This window comes from Lepisosteus oculatus, chromosome 7, assembly GCF_040954835.1.
Source record: "Lepisosteus oculatus isolate fLepOcu1 chromosome 7, fLepOcu1.hap2, whole genome shotgun sequence".
Lineage (NCBI taxonomy): Eukaryota > Metazoa > Chordata > Actinopteri > Semionotiformes > Lepisosteidae > Lepisosteus > Lepisosteus oculatus.
Window position 1 is genome coordinate 6,742,409 of NC_090702.1, and position 23,636 is coordinate 6,766,044.

The following is a 23,636-nucleotide window of genomic DNA, read 5'->3' on the forward strand; positions in this document are numbered from 1 at the left end:
AAGCCAATGACATGTGTCAAGCATGCAGTAGATCCAGGACATGAGTCACTAGCTTTCAATCGTTTGCATAAATTTAAAAAAAAGTCCCTAATTGAGCTTAAAAAAAGAAATTAAAGGTGTCTTAAATTAAACACAGTCATCATTAATCAAAGAAAGAGTCTTTATCTTTATTTTTCAGGGCCCTACCTATAGTAATTCACTTAAGCAAAATATTAGAACATCTGTTTGGACATCTTCAATGCTGTACAAACTCTAAGCTACCTGTGCCACATCCTTCACTTGCTGTATCATTACCTCTGTATCAAGCCTGCTTATTTTAATATGGCATGGCCAGTTAAAGAAGAATGAAAGGGTGTGTCATTTAGGGTTAACCTGTGTCACCAGTGCTGAGCCAAGACCAGAGTTTCAAAGGTGGCATTTCTGTGCCCACCAGAATGTGAACAGCATTTCCGATTTGGGAGCTTCAGGAACACAAGGAGGAAAGAAATGCAGCCCCTGTGAGACCTGAGAACAACTCATCCTCATTCATGAAACATTCTCCAACATCCTTTCTTCAGTGCCAGAGTTTTTCTCTTCTTGGAAATTCTGGAGACATTAAGTTACTTCCTGCCAAATGAAAAATAGAAAATTGTAGTTAAAAAACAGGAGCCTTGCAACTATTTTTAGTGTGTGTTAAACTGTCTTTTGTAAGGTAACTGTTTCAGCGACATTTCCTTTAATTCTGTTTGACTCCTGGCATCCTTAACCTCCTCCCGCACATGTTGTACATGTACACACATCTATATACATGCCCCAATAATAACAACCTCGTTATTTCAAGTTTAAACCTGAAAGCAATTTGGGAGGTTCAATTTAATTACATTTTACCTAGCAAATCTACTTTCCTTGGCTCTTCAGAAATTTTGAATAGTTTGAATTTAAGTGTAATTAACAGTTAATAAATTATGAACAAACTTGATCACTGAACTTGTGACAGTTTTAAATGTTGTGTGCTTTCATACCAAAGTATAAGGCTTTGTTTTTGCTGTAAAGGTTGTTTTACTGCTATAAATTGTCCCTTACTTGCTTTCCTTGAGAAATTCTCAATGAATTCTTCTTTATACGATTATTTAAGACATATGATCTATTTAAAAAAATAGAAACTGGTTTTGATGTTCGTGTCTCTCTTTTCTCTTGATCTTGGAAAAAAATGTTTGGGCTTTTTGCATTGTTTAATGAAACTATTTACTAAGCAATAACATTTCTTAATCTAGATTTTGAGATAATCGCATGTTCTGCATGACTGAAGTTTAAAGGCTCAATCTCTGAAATGCATTGTACAGTGCTTGTATTAGGTATGCAGGTGTTAATACATCTGGTTGGCTAAATGAGGCAGGTGATGTAGCAAATAAGCATATATTAGACATGAACCTGATTTTCAGACTGACTGCAAATCAGAGATAAAGGAAATTGATGTAAATGTGCTTTAACGAACTTTAAGGCACACTCTTTCTGATGTTTCACCATGCAAGCAGGTGCAAACATCTGATTCTGCTGGAAATAGCATGAGAGTCATGGTATAAGCAAGGCCTTCATCATAGAAATCTTCGAAAGTGGAAGATAGTTTTTGGTTGTTGCAAATGGCTACCTTCAAATATGGCAAGTGGTAAAAGTGGTGAAGACTGCAATATGTTGCTTGTCGCTGACAATTGACTCATCATGGATTAGCTTCTGCAGCTGCTTCCTGAAATCCATTTTATGGAATTTTTAAATAGTTTCTTGGGCGCAAAGTGAGTCTTTGAAGACCTTGGCTTTTGCTGGTGGAGTTTATCCTCCAATCCATACCAACAGTTTCTACAGCCAAAGTCAGTTCTTCAATGTATTGTGTAATGCATGTAAAAATATCCTCTATCTACATTAATTATCTAAAGATCGTCAGATTTTTTTTAGCAGCAGCTTTGTCTGATTTTATCAGCTTTAGCCTCACTGCTACTGTAGTGATGCCTATCTCTAGAAAACTAAATCTAGTTCTGTTACTGCTTGCATCTCTTTCAAGACTTGAAGGGTATCTGTTATTGAAAGCACTGACGACGGTCTTGAATATGAGTTATCTATTGAGATACCCATATCAGCAAACGTGGAATTCAAAAAGATCAATCTTGCATTTGAAAAATGCCTGAGGTTTAACAAGTGTGATTCCCAAACAACAATGAGAATCCTGACAAATACTAGACACTAAACACATGTCTTGCAACTTCCTGTTGTGGAACTTTACATAACATAGGAGGTGAGAACAGCCAGAATCCTCCTTTAAATTAGCCTTGTGTTTCAAGAAAACTTCGTCAGTGAGAGTTTTGTAGATTAGCCTCAATTTGCCTATGATCAGTAGCTAAATAAAGGAAACATCTGTTGCTCTGCTGTTCTAATGTGCCAGATTGTAAGGGGAATTAAAGAGGAAACGTTGTTGTGTGAGTCCAGTATGAAGAGCAACTGCTGCCTCAGAGAGAACAGCTGTCTGATGATCTCTCTGGCAGGAAAGCCACAAGCGCCTTGTGCAGCCTACAGTAGCTTTACTAAAACTTTAAAAACCAGCCTCACAGAACATAAAACGGGAAATGTGTTTGTGCTACAGCCTAGAGGGGTAGCGTCATTGTGTTCAAAATGGGGCATCAAATCCAGGTTACCAGGTCAGAAGGCCAGCTCATTTCCTCATTGCACACCCCTCTAGCTAGTAAGTAGCAGATTGTTGCATATTCCATTTCATTAACTGTACCATACACAGGCTTCCACCAGATGGCCATCTCCCAGCAAGCTCAGCACTGCCATGACCTCCAGTACGGCCATGGATTACAATGGGCACTGATGGAGGCATACAATATGCATTGTAGTACAATAAATCTAAATTAAGATCATCACTGCTTCTGCGTAACACTCCAATATAAACAGCCCCTTCTGTTAAAAGTTCTCTCAGCTCGTCTCAAAGTCGTTCTTAATCAGACTGATTATTCTCCGGATTTACCGGAATGTTGATGTACATTGTGTTTTTCAAAGAAGCGTTGCTCATCGCCTCCCATCACTTCCACTTTCCCGATCCCAGTTGGACGTCTCAAAACTAAAGAAAGAGATTTTAAAAAATCAAAGAACTGGTTTCAACCAAGGTATGTGTAGCTGATTGTGCGTTCTAATGTGTTAGTCAATGTTTAATGGTTCCTTTTTTCTGGAAACCAAAACTTTGGTCTTGTCCATATTAACAGTCAGTGTTCAGATTTGACAACACTGCAGTTCCTGTTCCATGGGAAACAGCAGGACCAGGTCATCGGCACAGATTCTTGACTAATCTCTCACCGCCTGTTAGCTCATCGGCGTATAGTAAGTTTCAAACAGTGTTGAGCTCGGCTTGTACACCTGTCTCACCTCACCCCGGTGGAGAACTGGGTCCTTTTGTTTCAGGTTTTTCATTATGCATTTGTTCTCCAAGTACTGTACCTTTAGTCATTGAGATGGACTTTGTACTCCTTTGTACTCATGGACCGTATCTTCTACACCACTTTGAAGAAGTTTGTAAAGTATTCCTTCATTCCAGATTAAGCCAAAACCAATAAAATGGGCAAATATTTTTTCCTTGAACTTTTATTTGTTTAGAAGTGAGTGTAGTGTGTAAATGTGGTGTAGGCTAGTATACCAATCTGACCTATGCTCAGTACAGAAGGCCAGTATTCATCTGGCATACCACCTGGGGGCACGTACCACAGTCTGAGAACCAAGGAACGAGACCACCTCTTCTTGCTGGGGTTTCAAGTAATTCTTGCCAGTGTGTATCATAGCATCTCAGGGCTGAGTCAGATGCATCTCTGCCTGGTTTCAACAGTATTTACCTGCTCAGGGTATTGATTTGCAGTGCTGAAGGGGGTGGTGCTGGCTTGTCAGAACATAAAATAATGTGACATTTATCAGTCTGATTGAGCATCCAAAAGAAGGGGGTAACACTAAAGCAACACGTCTCAAACACGTCTGGAGCTAAAGGTGGCGCAGTTGCCAGTAGGTGAAGAAGCCACCTACTGTAGCTTCTTCACCTATTCATCACCTGTAGTCAGTCCATCTTAAAAAGGGCAAGACAGGCAGGACAACATGTGGACATGGGGAGGATATGTAAACTAAACACAGGCTGCCCCCCACCCAGGAACTGAACCCAGGATCTAAGAGCTATTTGATCCAGCAAGAGACAGCTGTACTTAACTCCATGCAACTGTGCTGATGTTCTGCAGTATAACAAAGCATGAGTCTAACTGCCAGATTGGACCCTAGCACGGAGGTGAATTCACAATATTATTATGATTTAATTATAATTTTACTGTTGTTTGCCAGTGCAGTAGGGTATTACAAATATGAACTGTATCTTGAGATAACCCACATTCAGTAGTCAGTGTTTCTTTAGCTGACCAAGCCTTGGTGACATCCAGACAGATTTGTCCTGGAACTCACTTATTCTTTGCAAGACGTGGGTGGTGATGTTCACTAGTAGAAACTTTTGGTCTCACCCTCTCGATAACCAGATTCAGAAATAGGAAGATGTGGGAAGGCTTTGAGAATTTTAAAATAAGATGTTAAAAAAAAATATTTTCCCAGCAACTTGTTTTCTCGTTGTTTGATGGTGGGAAGAACCCATAACTTCCTCTAGAGAGCTCCTGGGACAAAAACTCTTCTCATGGGGAACCAGTATAAATAGTCTCCTAGATAAGGCGACAGAACCAGATGGATTACTGTATTGTAAAAGGTTATTAGTGAAGAAGGAACAGTATTTTTTTAATACTGCTTGTATAGGAACACTTTCCGTTTAGCAGTGCGTTTGTTTTATTCTTGCCATAATTAAAAATAAAACTCTTTAGCAGCAGCTTTTTTATCCTTGTATAGAAAGGCAGTTTAAGACTTATTATCTATTCAAGGAGAATGAGCCGGGATCCCATTGAGGTTAGTAGCAAAGCCATACGTTTTCAGCCCAAATTGTGTATTATGGTCTAGACACTGTTGATTCAGGTCTGGGTTTGGTCTTCATCTGTCTGTTACTGGGACTTCATTTCAGAATGAATTGATCACCAAAGCTGCCTGGAGTTGGGTAAGCCAGGGACACTCAGGTAGCTATGTAACAGTGACCCCTTTGGTTTCCTTGGCATATGTGAGATCTCAGTATTATCAGTAAAGCCTACATCACACACTTCATTACACACTCTGCTCTAAGCGCTGTGGCTCTCATGGTGTGAAAAGTAGCGAATGGCTGAACGGAGCACAATTCAGAGGAAAGCGGAGACGGCCTCATCCCTCCTAGGCTGGTGTGCGGGAGGCTGTGGTTAGCTGAGTTTCCTGCTTGTTCTCGATTACAGTTCGGAGGTACAAAAGATAAAGTATTCGTCCATTTTGGATTTACACAGCGAACATAAAGGGGTTCTCTTTATGTTGTGAGGTGGCCATTGATTGATGTGGACGTGATCATTGGTGTTATTGCAATGATGTGGCCATCATTGCAAAAACCTTCAACAGATTATGGAATGAGCCCCACAACCTGGATAGTACAGTTTCAATACCAGGCTGTGTATCTCACAATCCATGGTTCATACAGTATACGTCAGGGGTAGTGCTTAATTAGATAACACCCACCACAATTTAGGGGGACAGATCTCCCTTGCATCCTCAATTTGCCATCAACATTGCCTTCTGCAGAAGGAATATTTTAATATTTTAGGAATATTATTTTTATTTATTTATTTTATATTTATTCTGTATAATTTTCCATCTATTCTGATGTCTGTTTTTGCTTGTCTTGGGCTGGACTGCTGTAACACGTCAATTTCCCTTCGGGATCAATAAAGTCTCATCTATCTAGCTATATAAGCAAAACTTAGTAGAGTTTAATAGGTGCTCTGACTGTCCTTCCTCTGATGCCCTATCCCTTTGATTCCCATTGTGAGTTTGCATTGTGAATAAGAAATGGATAGCCTTACTTTAAGGCTACATGTAATTGGGGACATATGTAACAGGCCTCACTCACAACCCCATAGACCTCTCAGTAGCACTGAGAGACCAATATAATGGCAGAACAGAATTCACCATAGCTGGTGAGGATAAGGACTGAGAGTAAGAATCCCAGCTACAAAGTTACATTGTACAGATCACTTCCTCATCTTTTCAAAGTCAGTACATAAGCATATAACAATAAAAATAATGATCTGTCAAATTGACGCTGTGAGTTACATTCAATTTCTACTATTAATTTTTGTTAACTAATACAAACCGTTGCAACATCAAGACAGGGTGACTAGTGTGTCTCCTTTTGCAGTGAAAACTCATCACATCTGGGCTCTGATGTAATGTTGAGTCAAAGGGTCATATTAACACTTTATTGCGGCTGCAACAGAAAGACAAAACCTTACATGAATTAATGGCAGTTGCTTTTTTTCACACGTTCAGGGGTATTCCCGTTTTGCAAAAACAGAAGAAAAAGAGCTGTGATCATTTCGTTTTCAAATGTCTCTTTTTTTTGTTGCACTGCAGTGAAAAAATTAAATCTAAAACACCCCAACTCGATAAAAAAAATTGTGATGCAAATGACGGATTTCACAGTGGTTTCGTTTGCTTTTTATCTATGTTCTTTGTGTGCTTTATTGTACCTGAATGTATGAGAATTGTGTGTAAATAATTTATTAGTTGATTAGATACTGGTAAAATACAAATTTACAGGACTGTTAGTGCAAATGACCCTTACCATTTACTTTAGGCTTTGTCCACGTACTGTAATGGACATATAAGCTTTTCATTTTTATGTCCAAAAAGTTTTTTGTCTTTTGTGGAATTTCAATTTTTCATTTTCCTTTTTATTATAAACAGATAGGGTAAACAGGAGTAAATGTCCAGAATCTGGATGTCTGCCACATTGAGCTGGTGGGTTTTGAACCAGAATGTATGGACACTTTGGTTTTATACCTGTATATTATTGTACATTCTGCAATTCAACCTGGATAGTGGCATCTCTGCTAAGCAAATACTTCTAAAAAATAATAATACCAAGGTGTTTCATTACCAGTATTCCTTATTCCTTCTGCCATCTTAAAAAGATCACCAAGACATGTTCTCATGCCTATTTCTGAGACAATGTGTCTTTGGATCATGCTGGCACCTCCATTTGTTTGGACCATCCAGACTTTTCTCACACTCTGTTAAAGGTCCCCAGCTAAAACAAAGGGCAGAAACCAGAACTGTAACTCAGGGGACCTATGTTCTTTTCTCCATTTCTGCTTCTCCTGCTGTGCCTTCAATTCAGGAATTCTGTTCTATCTAACAAGGCATTCACAGGTTTCTTCTGATTCCCACTGACTGTCTGACTCTTACTGATCTTTCATTGTGTAAATGTGAGGCAGCAGAGACCCCTTGGTTTTGGCTGTTTGTAACTTCTGCATTAACTGTAAGAGAATTTCATCTAAGTGTCATCCTCAATGTGGAACTCTGTTGGTCATTCTTAAAGATTGCCCTGCCCCCCCCCCCCCCTCCTTTTCGTAGCTAGTTTTTAAAATAATTTTGTATATTTCTGTCACCCAGAACCCAATGTTGGGTTTTTTGGTAGTTTTTGGGTGAATTCTGAATTCTCCAAGGGGACAATTCTCCAGTGAGTCCAGGGGGGGAGATCCGGGGAGCTGTCCAAAGTCCAAAACCGGGTGATCCACCCAAGATGAGACAAAACATGGTTAAAATCCGGGATGGGATCCGGAACAGGGACAGGGAATAAAAACAGGTTAACAAGGCCAGGCGCTCTGAGCCCCGGACTCAGATGGTCAGGACGTCATGATGAAGCCTATGACGTCGGGTCTCTCCTGGATCCACTGGTAGGTGGGATTCTGGGCATCCATCTCCCAGTGCTGAGCCAGGCATAGCAGGAGCGCCTGTCTTAAATGAAGATGGACTAAACATGTGGCAGGTGCATGAAATCAACTAAAATACAAAAGGGCTGGAGCACCGTTAAGAGGAGGGATTCCGATCGTGACAGGTTTTCTAGCATGAACTGCTAAAAAAAATGTCAAATCCTTTCAGGTCTTATCACATTTGGACCTTGACCTTCTAAAACTGAATTTCTTCTTCATCCATTCTCTTGCATGTTTGGGATGATTGTCTTGCAGCATGACACAGTTACATTCAGCTTCAACTGACGGACAAGCAGCCTGATATTCTCCTGCAGGGTTTTTTGATACAAAGCTTGACATTTGGTATGAGGTTCTTATTGTGGAATGCAGTATTTGGTTTTCACCAGGCATACTGGCACCCATGTAGCCCGTAAGTTCCACTTTCAACTCATCTGTCCATAGAACATTTCTGCAGAAGTCTGGAAGGTTATCCAAGTGCTTTTTGACAAACTTGAGATGAGCATCAATGTTCTTCTTATTGAGCAATGGTTTCTGCCTTGTTACTCTCCCATGAAGTTTTACCCAGTGTTTTTCAGATTTTGGTGTCAAGAGCACTGACTGTAACCAACTCAAGAGAATCCTACAGATTCCTACAGATTTTATGCTGTTGGCTGTGGAACAGTGGAAACCCAGAGATTTAGAAATGGTTTCTAAACATTTCCCATGGTTGAAATGGTTGTAACATTTTCCAGACTGATTGGCGTCAATGGCCATGAGGTCTTCAAAAATATCTTTCAAGCAGGGCAGGATGTGCCTCTAGATTCTGTGTGGTAAGAACTACACTATGATGATGAGAGCCAGTCTGTGAGTTTTATATAGAGTAGGGCTACATAAAGAATTTCTTGACTCTTTATAGGTGTATAAAAATATGAATTAGTTTGACCTTGTCTGAACTAATGCTTTCTTAATGTTTCTATGGTTCTAGTGTTGTAGACAGCTCTGGTGACTATGGTTCCTAAATCAGTCTGCTGTGCTTAGACAATAGAACTTCACCAGATCATGGCCCCACTTTGCATCTAATATGTGTAAGACCAACAGACCATATTTGGTGAAAAACGTTTTATGCAGACTTTGGCCTGATCATTTCGGCTCAGTCTTACAAATAAATCCCATATTTTTCCTAATTTCCTAAAAGAGATAACAAACCATTATGCAGTAGTTTGGTCACATTCCAATTCACTTGTCACAACAAGATGAAGAACATAAAGGGATAATGTACTTAATGTTTTAATGTTTAACATCGGCTAGCATTCGCCATGAGGTCAAATCAGCCAACAAACCCTCACTTACACAAATGTGAGGAATGAACCAGGGATGCTGCTACCACAGTGAAGATGGGATGGAGGACGGGGTGACAGGAGAAATACAGTCAAACAGTGCCCAGCAGATAAAATATTTATGCATAAGAGAGCGGAAGTGGGAGATTACAAATTGACCTTCCCTCAAGCTTCTGTTTAACAGCTCCATTAATCTGTGAAATCATACCGTTGCCTTAATATTTTTTTTATAAAGCTGCCTTTCAACATCTTATTCAGCAAACAAAAATTCACACCCTAAACTTACTTAGTTAGAAACTTTAATGCTATGTACTGGTTTTGAAGTAAACAGTTTTGTTATTATCTGATTAACTGAATGGGAACTTTTTTACTTAAAGAATGATCGATAAAAATACTGTAGCTTTAATTTGTACTTTAAATTGTTATTTTCCATTCACCTTGCTTTGGAGACAGCATTTTATGCCATTTTTTTCAATGTAACTGTGGGAAAGATCATAACAGAGTTTCCAGTCACCAACAGTAAAACAACTGTACTCGATGGTGGGTCATACTTTTCCAGTATTTTTCTGAGAATCTTCATTAGAAAGTTAAAAAACTGGGTGATCACGCCTGACACTAAGCCGTCCTGTTTACAAACAAATATACATAGTGAAATCCCCTGTCGTTACATAAAGAAAAAAATATGAGTAATACTGAGTAATACAGCCGCCTCGACCCTAAAATACTAAAGCTGTAAACACATTTTTAAATAGCCCAAGAGGAATTTTTAGAAACGGAAAAGAAACAAGGGGGTGTACCACCCCTGCCCACATTTTAACAAGAAAAAAAAGAAGTACACACTTCTGAAAATGACTTAAAGGACTTAGATTTGTGACCCAAAGTTGCCCTCAGAGACAACCTGACTTCCCTGCCTATGACCACCCATAAGCTATTAGCTTGTGCACCAGTCCCCGCCTTGCAGCACCCTAGAGAGATGTGAGAAGAGGCAGGGTGGAGCAGTACTGAAATGAGTGTGAGAGACACCCTGTTAGGGAGGTGAAGCAAGAGAGGGGCAGGTTCAAACTTTTCAGATCTAAAACAAGGGTGAGAATGCCAAGATCAAAAGGAAGGCTTGTGATGGCTCAGGCTCCCCACTTGGCCTGCAACCAGAAGGATTTCCTGTCTGTGTAGTTGCAGACAGACAGTCAGTGTACCCCTGTGTAACCATTGTGTATCTGCAAATGTATTATAGAATACATTCTGTATATAGAGAAAAAATGTCAGTTTCCTTGGCTACACTCTCCCTTCCCTCCCCGCCAAAACCTCCTAAATTATTGAAAAGAAATTACTCTAAAAAAGGAACTTCTGAGGCTATACTTCAGCACTGGCTGTTGTTGTTTTTTTTTGTCCATAGCATTTGAAGAGAGGTGATCTTGTAAAGACATTTCTTTCTCCTTTATTGTCCTTCTTTCCCCCGAAAAATATAATTCACCTACTTGTTTGGTATCATAGACCCAGCCCATGAAATTGCCAATTGTATCATAACATCTTGGCTCACAACAATGACCCCTGTCTTTTGTTTTTACCGTATTGCGGACGTACAAAACAAAGTGCGCTAAGTAAAATTCAACAAGACATTAAGAATTTAAAGCTTTGAACTGGAAGAGTTCCTTTTTTATTCCAGTGATTTCTTACCTTGCAGAACCCTCCAGTATAAAGCATAAACTGCATCCTCTTACACATGCCTTGTCATGTATTCACTGCGAAGCATATCTAATGATGCACTAATGACAGAAGATTCTGTCAAGTGTAATTTTTTTTTTTTCTCATGCATCACACATTTCTTATTACTCAGACGTTATGTCCCGCACCATTTCTGAAAGGTGTAGGAGTAAGCCATTCTTTGTCGAGGTATTACAGAGGAAATCAGAGCTGGGGCAGCAGCAACCGTCATTGTTTAACACAAGGAGTGAGTCATGCCAAGAGAAGGAATTTCCATTTGAAGTTTCACTGTTGAAGTCTGATTACCTGTTAGATTCATATTCTCTCGTTGGATTATTTAACCATAAATTGCATTTGTCTTTGCAATGAAGCTATATTAATTCCCCAGCAGAGTTGTATTCCAAATTGATGCATCTTTATACAAATTACTTGCTCTCAGTAATTATCCACACAAAGAAATTAGCCTCACTACGGATTGACAAACCTCTGAGAAGGTGTCACCTTTTTATTTTGTTTCGACATGACTCATCTTCACCACTTACTGTGTGCTGGTCACTAAGTTGCTGGTCTTTCTTGTTCTGGGACACTCACTCTTTTCTTCCAGGTATCCTGTTCCTAGAGAACAAGGGGATATCTGGAAGAATGTACCAGTAACTTACTGCTCTAACCAGCTTCTGGTGCCTTCCTGATTTCTCCTTGGTCAAAATGCAGTTTTTTGTTCTATCACTGCTGTACCTTGAAGAGCTTTGCTGATTTCTATTGATGTGATTTTTTTCCATTTCTTCTTGGTAAGGTATCTTGGAGAAGGGCATGAGAAACTTAAATACGAGAGAAAGAAAATGATCAAGCTGAGAAGGAGAGAAAGATTAATTTTCTGCATATAGATATGCAACTTGCCAAAGGCAAGGAGATTTAATTGTGTCCCTAGATTAGACTCAGATATTTATCTTCTTCACAAAGGCTTCTGTGGAGACGTTGTGTGCTACAGATCACTTGAGGCTAATTAAGGCCACCTCTGTCTGACAAAAGATTAGGTAAATTCTGTTTTAAGAATTCCCACCCCACCCCATACAAAGCCTCAGACTATGTTTAGCAAAGAAAATGCTTTCTGTATGCTGCTGTTTCCTGACTGCTGTATCCGATGGTGTGTACAGTTTAACCACTATGAACTTTTTTGCATGTAAGTCTTGACTGTATTTATGGGAAATTATAAAAAAGTACATATTTATAGATTTTCATTCTGTAAGTTTTTTCTTGTAAATCCTCCTGCACAGATTGTGTTCAGCAGAATGAATTATACTGGCAATCTATTGGTACTGTATATAAAGCAACTATCTGCCTCTTCCTGTTTTCAAAAAGGAAATGACCACATTTGCAGCTGAAAATTATAAAGGAAGAATGTGAAGCTATTAATTCAGAGGTGCTAATACTGTATATTGCTTTATCAAAGGTATTTGCATTGTTGTGCAACACTTTATTGCATTTCCTTTGGGCAATAGCAAATATGCTCTATTAGATGGCAAATCAAGTCATTGCAAAGCCGTGTCTGAGGGTTCCTGAATAGCTCGACCAGTACCGTCACTTGCCTGTAGTGATGATTAAGTGATTTGATCTTGGGAATTGCCATTAGTTTAGTTAACTGTGGATGCCAATTACCCAAACAAAACAATGGTACAAAACTGGTTGAACTGCTGATTAACTGAAGAACTAACACATAATGGTTCCACTATTATGCTTGATAGTAGGGATGGTGTTGACGGAATGATACACCAAGCTGGGTTTGTGTCAGATATACTGCTTTTTTGCATTTAGACTAAAAAGGTTGCAGTATTGTCTTGTCTGACTTCACAACCTTTTGCCTAATATTAGCAGTATCAATTAGATATACTGTAGGTACACCAACAGGAAATTAAGATGTTTTTTTATGTGATCTAGATAGAGTCTAGGTGCCTTCAACTTCCTCTTGACTGACTATACCATGGTCAAAGTGATTTTAAGAATCTTTGAAATAATTTTACTTTATATATCCATATCTGTATCTTCCCCTGTGTTATTTTAAAAGCTCCTTGATCTTCAGGATTGAGTCTTTGCTTAACAATACGTACCTGCCTGAAGGACTTTAAATAAATAAATGTATTCATTATGAAAGCAAGTGAACTGGGGTTTTTGCCAGCAGTCAAATGTACAGTGAACACAGTGAAATTTAATAAAGTGTTATCTCCGTTTACTCTGTGTTGGTTTTGACATATTAAAAAATATTTTAAAAGTCTGAGCAATTGAAAGCTTTGATGACGATAATGACGAAAGAGGTTTTGTAACAAAGTAAATCTTTGATTCCTGCTTTAATATGTAACATACTATAGGTGAAAACATCCATGCTGTGATTAATTAAAAGCTTCTTCCATTGAAAAAGGCATGTTTGTTTTCCAGATGTTATACTATTGTTAAATCTATCTAAATCTCAACAGCTGTTGTTCACCTCTTCAATAAATATTAGATACTTTCACACAGTTATACAGTCTCCTACTGTATATAGATGCAGCTTGGAGATGTTAATTGTTATGTTCACATGAAACTGTAGAGATGAAGATGTAAATATATAAACAGGAAAAATTAATAAATTGTGATCCTTAGGTAACTAAATAATTATGGAATTGGTTGGCAAGGTCATTAACAAATTACTCTACCTCTCTGCGCAATTAAGAGCTGTGAGTGGAATTGTGTCTCCATTCAGAAGTGAAACAAAGTTAGCAGTTCTCACCTTAAACACTATTGGACTATAATCCACTTAAATAATCACCAGACACCTTTGGCAAGACTTGTACACAAAGTTCACAAAGATGTTACATGTCTTCGCCTAATAGTCCTAACAGCACTAAATTAAAATGCATTCACAGAGCTATGATGTCATTTTCCAACAGCAATTTCAAGAGCACCCCGACCGGCACTAAATTTAGAAAAGGGCTTGCAGAACGCTGTTGTAATTACAGCTTATGCATTGAAAGCAATCAAAAGGAGTCAAGTAGATTTTTTTTTTCAATCAGGATACAGTGAGGCAGCTGTACAGTACCTCATCTTTCCTGTTCATTCTGTCTTCCTATTGAGCTGCCAGCTAGTAATCAATTATTACCCTTGTCATTCATAGTTCAGCCCAGCAGCTGGTCACAGGAAGCCTGTGTTTCACAGCGCCCCAGCCAATCAGCTTGCTCCAGCTGTCCAGCCCTGTTCCGATTCAAAATGTGCTAACTGCTGTCAGTTCCTTTACCGGAGTTCCTTTTTTTTCGATTCTTCCTTCCTAATTCTAACTGCACAGGCACATCCGTGCCTGCCTGTGACTTGCTCTCTTTCTTTCCCGGGCCTTCTGTTTCTGCCTCTTTCTCTGCCCTCTTCCTACACTCTCGCTACTCGTGCTGGGGGTCTCCACAGACATTTTTGTTTTTCCACAGGTGGCGGCAGGAAGGGATTGGCATTTTGTCCATGCTCTGTCTTCTTAGAACACCCAGGCCTGACATAAAGGCTGCTGGCAGATCAAAGGGCCGGGCTGTAAAATGATATGAAAGGCTGAGGCAATAGCATCCATCAGAGTGTCTTGAGAGCTTTTGCAGCGGAAAAAAAATAGAGAATGTTTGAGGCCCCCTAAGTGAAAACTAGTCTGGAGGGTCTGGGATATGCAGGATGAATAAAAGGGAACTCGAGGACATTGAGAAAATTGTGGATGAAAAAAAAAACAGCCACTTGGTATCTTGAGTCCTGTCATTCGGGGGACCGTAGTTTGTTTTTTTCTTTTAAAGTTCTAATAGGGACCATTGCCATGACATCGACACGTACTTTACCTTTTCTCTTTATTGTATTTTCATTCATTTAGCTAATCAAAATCCTGAAGGTTCAGTTTTGTGTGTGTGTGTGTGCATGTGCCATGACTTCCCTCCTGGAATACGGTCCAAGCCCAGTTTCACGTTGAGCAATCAGAAAGTAGCAACTTGCCAAATTGTGAGTAAACAGAAAAGGCAAACCTTTGTTTGACGCAGCCACCTAAGAGACAGAGACGGAATATGTGGGTGTTTGTCGCTGCATGTGGGTGCATGCTTGTATTGATATGTGATGTTTGCATGTCTATCAGGGGCCAGGAATGAAAATGCATCCTGTATAGGTTCCGGTTGCTGCTTCAAAAAGGAACTTGTTTAGCTGCAGTTTAGGTTCTCGAGAGCTGAGAGAAATTAAGAAACAAATATGTTGCACTCCGTAGTGCTGATGTTTGCATAATGGATAAGAAATAAAGTCAAATGTATATCTGCTATGTCCCATTTTTGCCCGTTAAACACAGTTTACCTCTCTGTTGTCTTAGTCTACATGCTTTTTTGCTCGTAATTTAGATTTGAAAAGTGCAGTACAGACATGTTGAGAACAATAGGAAGTCAGTGCAAGACTATGATAAAATCTAAGCCAAAGTGCAAAAATCCTATGGTAAACTGGTAATTCTATGGTAAAAGTGCTGCTGGGTTATTGCCTAACAGGGTGTGTTTTAAAAGTTAAAATCCCATGCGTGAACATGAACTTCCGCGCTGGAGTATTCACATCAGACACATGCTCACGTGACTTCTAATACACATGCTGGTTTATAGCCTAGTTATCATGTTTAAGGAAAGTCTCTGAAATGTCACTGTGTGTTAAATCGGCATTTGAAACAATCACCAGTACTTGGCCAGGAGTCTTGTAAAACAGGGCCTGTTTAGGAAGGAAGAGAGAATTTGTGCCAGCACAGATAGATGCTTTCGTCCACTCTCTCTCTTGCTCTCTCTTTCTCTCTGGCGATTCGTTTTAGCTGGAAAACAAGGAGGAGAATCTTGTGAATCTCTCGTCCTGGGCAGAGGAGCTCTGCAAAATTAGTAAATGAGTGATTGCTGATGGTTTTCTGGCCATGCAGGAAGTCACCGGCCCCAGCTATGGATGTTCTGTGTTGTTACGAATATCCGTGTTGCTGGTCGCTGATGAAAAGGAGTTCCTTGCAGTTTGGGGAAAGGATATGATCTCATCTGTTAAAAATCCAACCTATGTAGTTTGCTGCTCATGACTTAATCCAGGCTTCTCCTTTGTTTTAAAGTTTCCCCCCTTCCTCCCTCCCCATCTCCATCGGTATAAAAACAGTGGAATACAATGTTCTGGGCGACGCTCACTGGAGCTGAGCTCAGGCTCTCCAACGGCAGAGGAAAGTGAACCACACTGCACAGTCTCTCCGAATATCCCTCCAGCCCACACTTTCGAAAGAAGATGTGCTTTTGGTTGTTGTGAACGCAAATCAGAAACTTAGTCATGTCCCATGCTGAGAGTCAAAGGGTAAAAAAACATGGTTAACCCTATACTGGACCTCAGCCTGAGGAATCATGTAAGAATGCAAGCATAGTAATATGGGATATAAACCAGTTTTTTCAGAAACTGGTTATAAAAGGATGTATTTTTAATAAAAATAAGCAAAGAGATGATGACTGGTGTCCATCTTGTACGTATTGCTTGCCAAATTAGGCTCTGGCTCCCCCACAACTCCATATTGGATAAAGCTATTATGAAAATGGATGGATGATGGAAAGGTTATGTGGGGGTCCTTAAAAGCAAGTGTCAAAATTATATTTAGTCTTTGTTCAATTTTTTTAGCCTCACTCGAAGATGTTCCACCAACATACAATTTGAGCTGTTACTTTTGATTTTAATATTGGGAACAAACTGTTTAGAAGAGAACTTTCAACTTCTGAAGCAAAGACTGTTACATTTCAGGACTTTTGCATCCATCTCTCTACAGTCACTCGCTTATTCGGAACTAGGAGAACACCTGCTGAGGACAAACATTTAATTGGAAATGAGCCAGAATGTATTTAACAAAGGCAACTGGCAACTCACTAAAGCTCAGCAGCCTGGCCAGTACCTGGATGGGAGACCTCCTGGGAAAGCTAGTGTTGCTGCTGGAAGAGGTCATCATGCAGTCTGTGTGGGTCCTAGTGCTCCAGGAAAATGGCGCAGTCACTATACTGTAAAAAAAAGGCACCGTCTTTCAGATAAGATGTAAAACCAAGGTCCTCACTCAATGTGGTCATTAAAAAATCCCAGAGTGTTTCTTGAGAAGAGTAGGGATGTTACCATGGTGTCTTGGCCAAATTTCCCCCTGGCCTTTACCACTTATGGCCTCCTAATAATCCCCATCTATGAATTGGCTTCATCACTCCTCCCCACTGACATGTGTGGTGAGCTCACTAGTGCACTATGGCTGCTGTCGCATCAATGAGGTGGGAGCTACACATTGGTGGTGGTGGAGGGGAGTCCCCATTACCTGTAAGGTGTTTTGAGTGGAGTGTCCAGGAAAGGGCTATGCAAGTGTAAGGAATTGTTGTAGTGGTGGTGGTTGTTAACTTGTGGATATCTTGATTTTGATGGTTGTCTGGAGGCAACAGGTTGCCGTCAGTCACTACATCAGATACTGTATGAAAGAGCTTTGTGCTTGTCTTGCCTCAGATGTGATGTTTCATTCTGTATCCACACTCTGCACACCTGTTTAAATCCGCACTTTGGCAAATATTTCATTAGAAAGGGGTTTCCCACAGTGACAGAACAGGGCATCCCTAAGCCAAAGCTGTAATTAATATGCATTTCAGTTTCAATAATAAAAACCAAATACATCTGTTCAGCTAATGCGTTTGTTATGTATGTCTTCAATTTAAGATCAAATGGTAGCACATTTCTAGTTATCGAGACACTGGGATTTTTTAACGATTATTTATAGCTAAAACGTAAGTGTTTTTCTTTTCAATCACACAGCATCATTAGTCAGGAATTTGACTAGTGGTTTAATCGGGAATGTCTGTGACAAAAGCAGTGTTCGTCATGCTAAATCCAGGGGAAGAATAGAGCGATGTTTTTTGTGTAAATTATTTTGAGAGAAACAAGAATAAACAATCTGAAGTAAACCAGCTGTGAAGGATTCAGATACCAGCAAGTAGTACTTCTTTCACAAAACCTGGAAAGTACCATTCTAAGATTATGCTTCAAAATGTGAATAAGACCGACTAGGTTCTGTACATGGCCTATTTTTGAGTATGTTAGCATTTTTATGGTAGTGCTAAATGCCTTTCTAATTAAGTCTTTCATAAAGAAAATTGATCTTACAAAGACATGTCTGCCTGTGTTAGCATCACATGAGATGTTGCAGAATATTTTTCAGCAAGAACTGATTGATATACAAATCCTCCTGACAAAAATAAAGCACACACCTGGACGTATCGATACAGAAGAACAGTATCAAATTGCAAGATGGGTTTTATTAATACCAGTTTATTGCAGTCATTGGAATGAATGAAACACACAAATGAATTCAGTTCAGCACCCTGAAACTCTTTACTTTTATTTTCCCTTGTATTATTTAACGTCTTTCAACTTAGGGTCATTTGGAATCAACCAAAAATGACCCCAAGTTGAACCACATTAAATAATTTAACACTGCACTCATACTGTTTAATATTGCACTTTTAATACCTTACTATTAAAGGTTTAATAATGTTTAAACACAATTCAGGCTCCTTATTAGCATAGAAATGTGTGACAGCAAACAATAAAGTATATTGTGGCGATGATGTGTGGGAAACTACCTAAGAATGAAGCTGACAGATTCACGTTTTCTAATTAATTAAACAAAATTGGCTCTTAGAATGCTGACCTCTGATGAACTGGCATCTTATCCAGGTTGTAATCTGCCTTGTGCCCATGGCTAGCCAGGGTAGGCTTCAGCACCACCACGACCCTGTATTGGTGACAGGAATTAGAAAATGGATGCATGACTCTCAGAATGTACATTTGTAACTGGCAAATTGATATTGACTGTTGCCTGAGTTTATATTAGCATTGCCTTGCTTCTCAGTGCTTGGCCCTCTATGTCTGGCTCTTCATGATACCTTTGTACAAGTAGTTAGTGTTATGAGGTTCGGTTGTCAATGTAAATGTACGTTAGATGTGAAGAAAAGGCACCACATTTTTTTGGGCTGAGGGATTGCAACATTTCAGGCAAAGACATACTGTGTGCTATTATTTGCTTCCGGAGCTTAAATTCAAAGGCGTACGTAGAGTTAAAGTTGTGTATCTTCAGTGTTTTCTACAGATGCTTTTTTAAGTTTTATAGAGTCTTATGACTTGCATGAGATGCAAATTTGAATTTGCCAGTATCCAAACAGCATTTCCAAATAGATAGAACTTGGCATATTCCCTGCGGAATTTCAAGCTACAGTTGACACTTGTTAAGAAAGGGGTTTCTCTTTTGATTGGTGAAAGTCCCAAAAGAGAAAGCAGTTTTTTTATCAGTTTTCAAATGGTGTTGAAGTCATTTGTTTTTATGTTATAATCCAATGTGTTTTTTTTTTTAAAAAGCTGACAGATATGCTTTTTAACCTTAGCGTAATGAAAAACAAAAAAGGTTACAAATGAGAGGAGGCTATTCAATCCATCTGGTTCATTTGCTCACGTTAATAACCATTTAGATATACTGTAGTGAGCTATCATATAGTAAGTATGTAATATATATAAAGCATATACATTAAGTAAACCAATTTGCTTTAAATTATAGAACAGTGATGTTCAGGCTCTAAAAATAGTATATTTCCATGTATCTTTGGATAAAGAAGCACTGTTAACTGTTTTTTAAATTAATTTGAATATGTTTAAATGCACATCCTTTTGGAACAGGTTGGACATGCAACTATTAATGTAAAAAAGTACATATAAATGAAACAGGAGACCTCAGGGATAGGGAGGGTAAATCACAGAAAAGTTTTATTGCCAAATAAAACAATTATATTGCATGTTAAAACAGAAAACAGGAAAAACTGCCTGTTAGTGCAGCAATTAAATGTAAATAGAAGAATGCTTACATTAATAAATTTGAATGTGTCTACTGGGCTGTGGTCGACTCTGATTGGGACTCTCCAAGGGTTATTGTACAGTGCCTTATGTTCCCCAAGGGTTCGGTGACTTTTATAGTTGAAATAACCGTGAAGATACTAAAGTGCCGACAAAAATAATTGCATTAAAATTAGGTAAAAACAGTCAGTTGCACACACAGAACTCCATATGCTTGTAGTTCATTATTTTAACACCGGTTGTTCCTTACCTTGAAGGAAGTGCATTCTGGTACAATAAAAATGAATGAATAAACTATAACAATGTGGAGTAAACAACAAACTGGTTTTGACTAGCTGTAATGGATTTTAAAGCTGCCCAGAACGAAAGTAAATATATACAGTAGTAGGTAATATTATTACATTATATAAATGTTCTATCCAGTATGAATCTTCACTAGCGAAGACACCAAATTATTGGCTAATGTTAATCATTTTCTTGGCTGATGTTAATAACGTTCCAAGCTAGGTTTAATGAATAGGTTTCTGATGTCTTTATCAGTCATTCTGGTTCTTCAAAATAATAACTAAATTAGCTTCCGGCTCCTGATAGTATTTCCCCACATTTTTTAACAAGATAAGTAAAAATCCGCAAGCCTTTAGTCGATGGATCATATTGAATCCAGTGAAACATGCAAACGTCCCGAGCAAATGGTGTGTGCAGAGGGCTCAAGTTTCAAGATCGCGCTGACACAGGAAGCAACAGGCCATCCATTTTAACATGTGTTGTACGTACACTCCTAGAATCAGTAAAAATAAATAAACTCTAGGCACTTCTAGGGCATATTCTTTGTCACAGATAATCAGATTGTGTAGATCGGAAACATGTTTCACTCATTTACATGGCTTCATTGGAAATGTCACTAGATGTTTCTGACTGCTCCTGAACATTCTGCTCTTTAATTCTGAGGATGCAGTTCTCTAAACCGTTTTTTCTAGCCTCGAATGACAAGAATAGGGGAGCTTTCTGAATCGACTGAAACACAGTATCAGACATGTGTGGTGCAAAACGTGGAATGCTGCAGAGTTGTTTGCCAGCCCCTTTCCTCTTACTAGTGTATGTGAGTGGCTGGGATGAGGACCAATACATTTCTTAAACTTTTTAAGGATACCTAAATTGGGGCTACCTCAATGAAGTGAAGGCCTGAAAGGTAAGAACTTTTATGACAAATTGAAAGATATACATACAGTAGGAGCAATTAAAAAGTCAAAGGCAGGAGAAAGAGGGCAAGCCCCTTCTCTGAAATGTACCTATTTCCTTGTCCTTGTGCTTTCTCTAAAATCTTCCACAATACCACTCCCCCCCACAAACATTTGGAAAGTTAAAAAAAGATGGATTTATCACCCCACCCCCATCCTCTACCCTTAAAATCAAACAAACTGACAAAAACATTCAAAGGTTTCTCCACATCCCCACCCATTATTTAAGCAAGCCCATTTTTGACCCCCTCACCGCCACTACCTCCAGTGGTGTCTCCACTGTTTAGGGTTAAAAAGTTAGAAGCTACTGAAGGAGCTCTTCAATATTGTGGATGGGACGAACAAAGCTGTTGGAGTCATTCCAAACATCATCCAGCGGAAGAGAGGGAGGGAGGAATAAATGGGAACTTAGAAATATCATATCCAGAAATGTCCTGCTGTTCAGAAGGAATCTGAAGATGTTATTACTGAGCATTTTGAGGTACTTCTATCTATTTTCTAACTGCTTTATCCATTTCAGGGTCGCAGGGGGAGTCGGAACCTATCCCGACAAGTAATGGGTCCAAGGCAGGATACACCCTGGATGGGACACCAGTCCATCGCAGGGCACATCCAGATATAGACACAGATAAACCGGGGTCAATTTTCCTAGTAGCCAATTGATCTACCAGTATGTCTTTGGACAGTGGGAGGAAACTGGAGCACCCAGAGGAAACCTTCGCAGACACAGGGAGAACATACAAACTTCACGCAGATTGCACCACAGGAACTTAACCCAGGGCCAGAGTGCTGTCCCACCTTGCCATTCTCAACTGATTTCCCACCCATTTAATATTGTTTACGTCACCGGGAATGTTATACTAAAAACCTGGGGCTGTACCTCCTTCCTGTACACTCCACATTGTGTGGCTGTACTATACTGTATGTGCAATGGCCCGATGTGCTTGCTCGCAGTGGTCATAAATATTTTTGGAATGTACTATAGAAGAAGTCTTTTCTCCTTTGCTTTATCTTGTGTTTTGTCTCTGGCCTCCTTTGCCTTGGCTCCCATGCCACTATTTGCTATGAAACGTGAACTTTATGAATGATTCCAGCCCCCTAAAAGGAGTCAGATTCTATCTCGTTTCCAGTAGTTTTCCAGTCCGGTCCAACACTGAAAGGTTTACTGCACCTGCCGCATGTGAGACGGGATGTCGCCCCTCTCATTACAGTGTTCCTGTGATTTTTTTTTTCCTGTCATAATTTGCCACTGATTTTTCTCGGTTTGGCTTAAGCAGTGTGGGGGTACCAGTCAATTAAGCCCATATGAGAGTGGTGTTGAAAGGTCATCTATAACAATCATTTTCACTTGCTTGTTATACGCAAGCAGCGACCAAAAGAGCCAATTTCCTATCCCGCTTTTCGGAAAACTGACAGATGGCGAAAACCTGGAAAAGCTTTCTTATAATCATTAGCCTTTGGTGTGCTTCATTCAAGGCTATCTGTGGGGGTTTTTTTAAAGTAATGAATGAAAAAACAAAGACTGTTCTGCATGGCTTGAAGGCACCTTTAACAAACCTCTGTGTAACTTCAGTCTTACTCAAGATGTTAATTCATAATTTTGGCCAAGTACTGTGACTCCCTCCAGATGTAAGGCAGGACCCCTTAAATGTACTACTCTAAATTGACTACAACCAATAAATGCAAAGAGATGACACCCCAGTTCTAGTAAGCTAGAATGCTGTTTCTTTGTGTTTGTGTATCATTATGTGTTTCTTGCCACTAAATATACCTTCAGACTCAACATGTTTTCAGCTCATTTTAAAACTTGCATTTAAAATGAGATGAAAAAAAAAACAAGTTGTATCTGTACTATGCTCAGTACAATCTGGCCCTGTGAATGGCTGTCTTTTTTTCTGTTGGGGGAATGACTGTGTGATAAATGTGTAGCCTGGAACAGCAGCTGAGGCAGGAATTGGCCGAAACTGACTGTTTTAGAGCTGTTTCCTCATATCTTGGCTTTTTGTCATGAATGACCTCTTTCATTTTTTCCAATAATAACTAAACTCAGCTACTCAGCACCCTTTTTCTTTCCACTTATGTTGTTCTGGCAGCAGTTTGTGAGCTCACAATTGTAACTCTATCTGCTCCTCAGCAGGCCTCTGAATTGAGAGGGAGGAGGGTGTTAAAAATAGATAAAGAGTGAAGTCTTCCATTAAGCATGTCTGTGATCCTACAAGCGATGACACTTAAAATTTTTTGTTCTTTTGTTTGTGTCTTTTAGAACTGGAGCTCCACTTCAGCTGTGCCCTGGTAAGACTGAATTCTGTGTCTTGTTTGACAACTCTGCTGGCTTCTGCCAACATGGGCTACAACTGTAGGTATCAAGCAAGATATCAAGATAACCAAGTTATCACATACTGTCCTGCACAAACCTGGTTAACTCAGAGAAGTGCCCTTGTTATACTCTGTAAAATATTATTTCAAAAATAACTGTAAAGGTCTTTCAAGCTCTTCTTCTTTTAAATCCCGAACGTGGGATAAGCCCAGGATTTGAAAAACTAGGCCCTGTCGGTTAAATAGTATATAAAGGGAATTTCAGTGGCACTCCAGCTGTCCCATGG

The 23,636-nt window shown here is 39.4% G+C and overlaps 1 long non-coding RNA gene across 18 annotated transcripts in view; it reads left to right on the forward strand.

Annotated features, from left to right (window-relative positions):
* The window catches only part of LOC107078070 (uncharacterized), a 264,300-nt gene that overhangs the window by 203,886 nt on the left and 36,778 nt on the right, over positions 1 to 23,636 (forward strand). For 16 of the 18 annotated variants that reach the window (XR_001479061.2, XR_001479060.2, XR_001479062.2 and 13 more), the window contains one exon: positions 23,297 to 23,325. This is a non-coding gene — a long non-coding RNA (uncharacterized lncRNA). Of the gene's footprint in view, positions 1 to 20,940; positions 20,985 to 23,296; positions 23,326 to 23,636 lie in introns of all 18 variants that reach the window. The other 2 variants (XR_001479050.2, XR_001479056.2) reach the window with 1 other exon arrangement.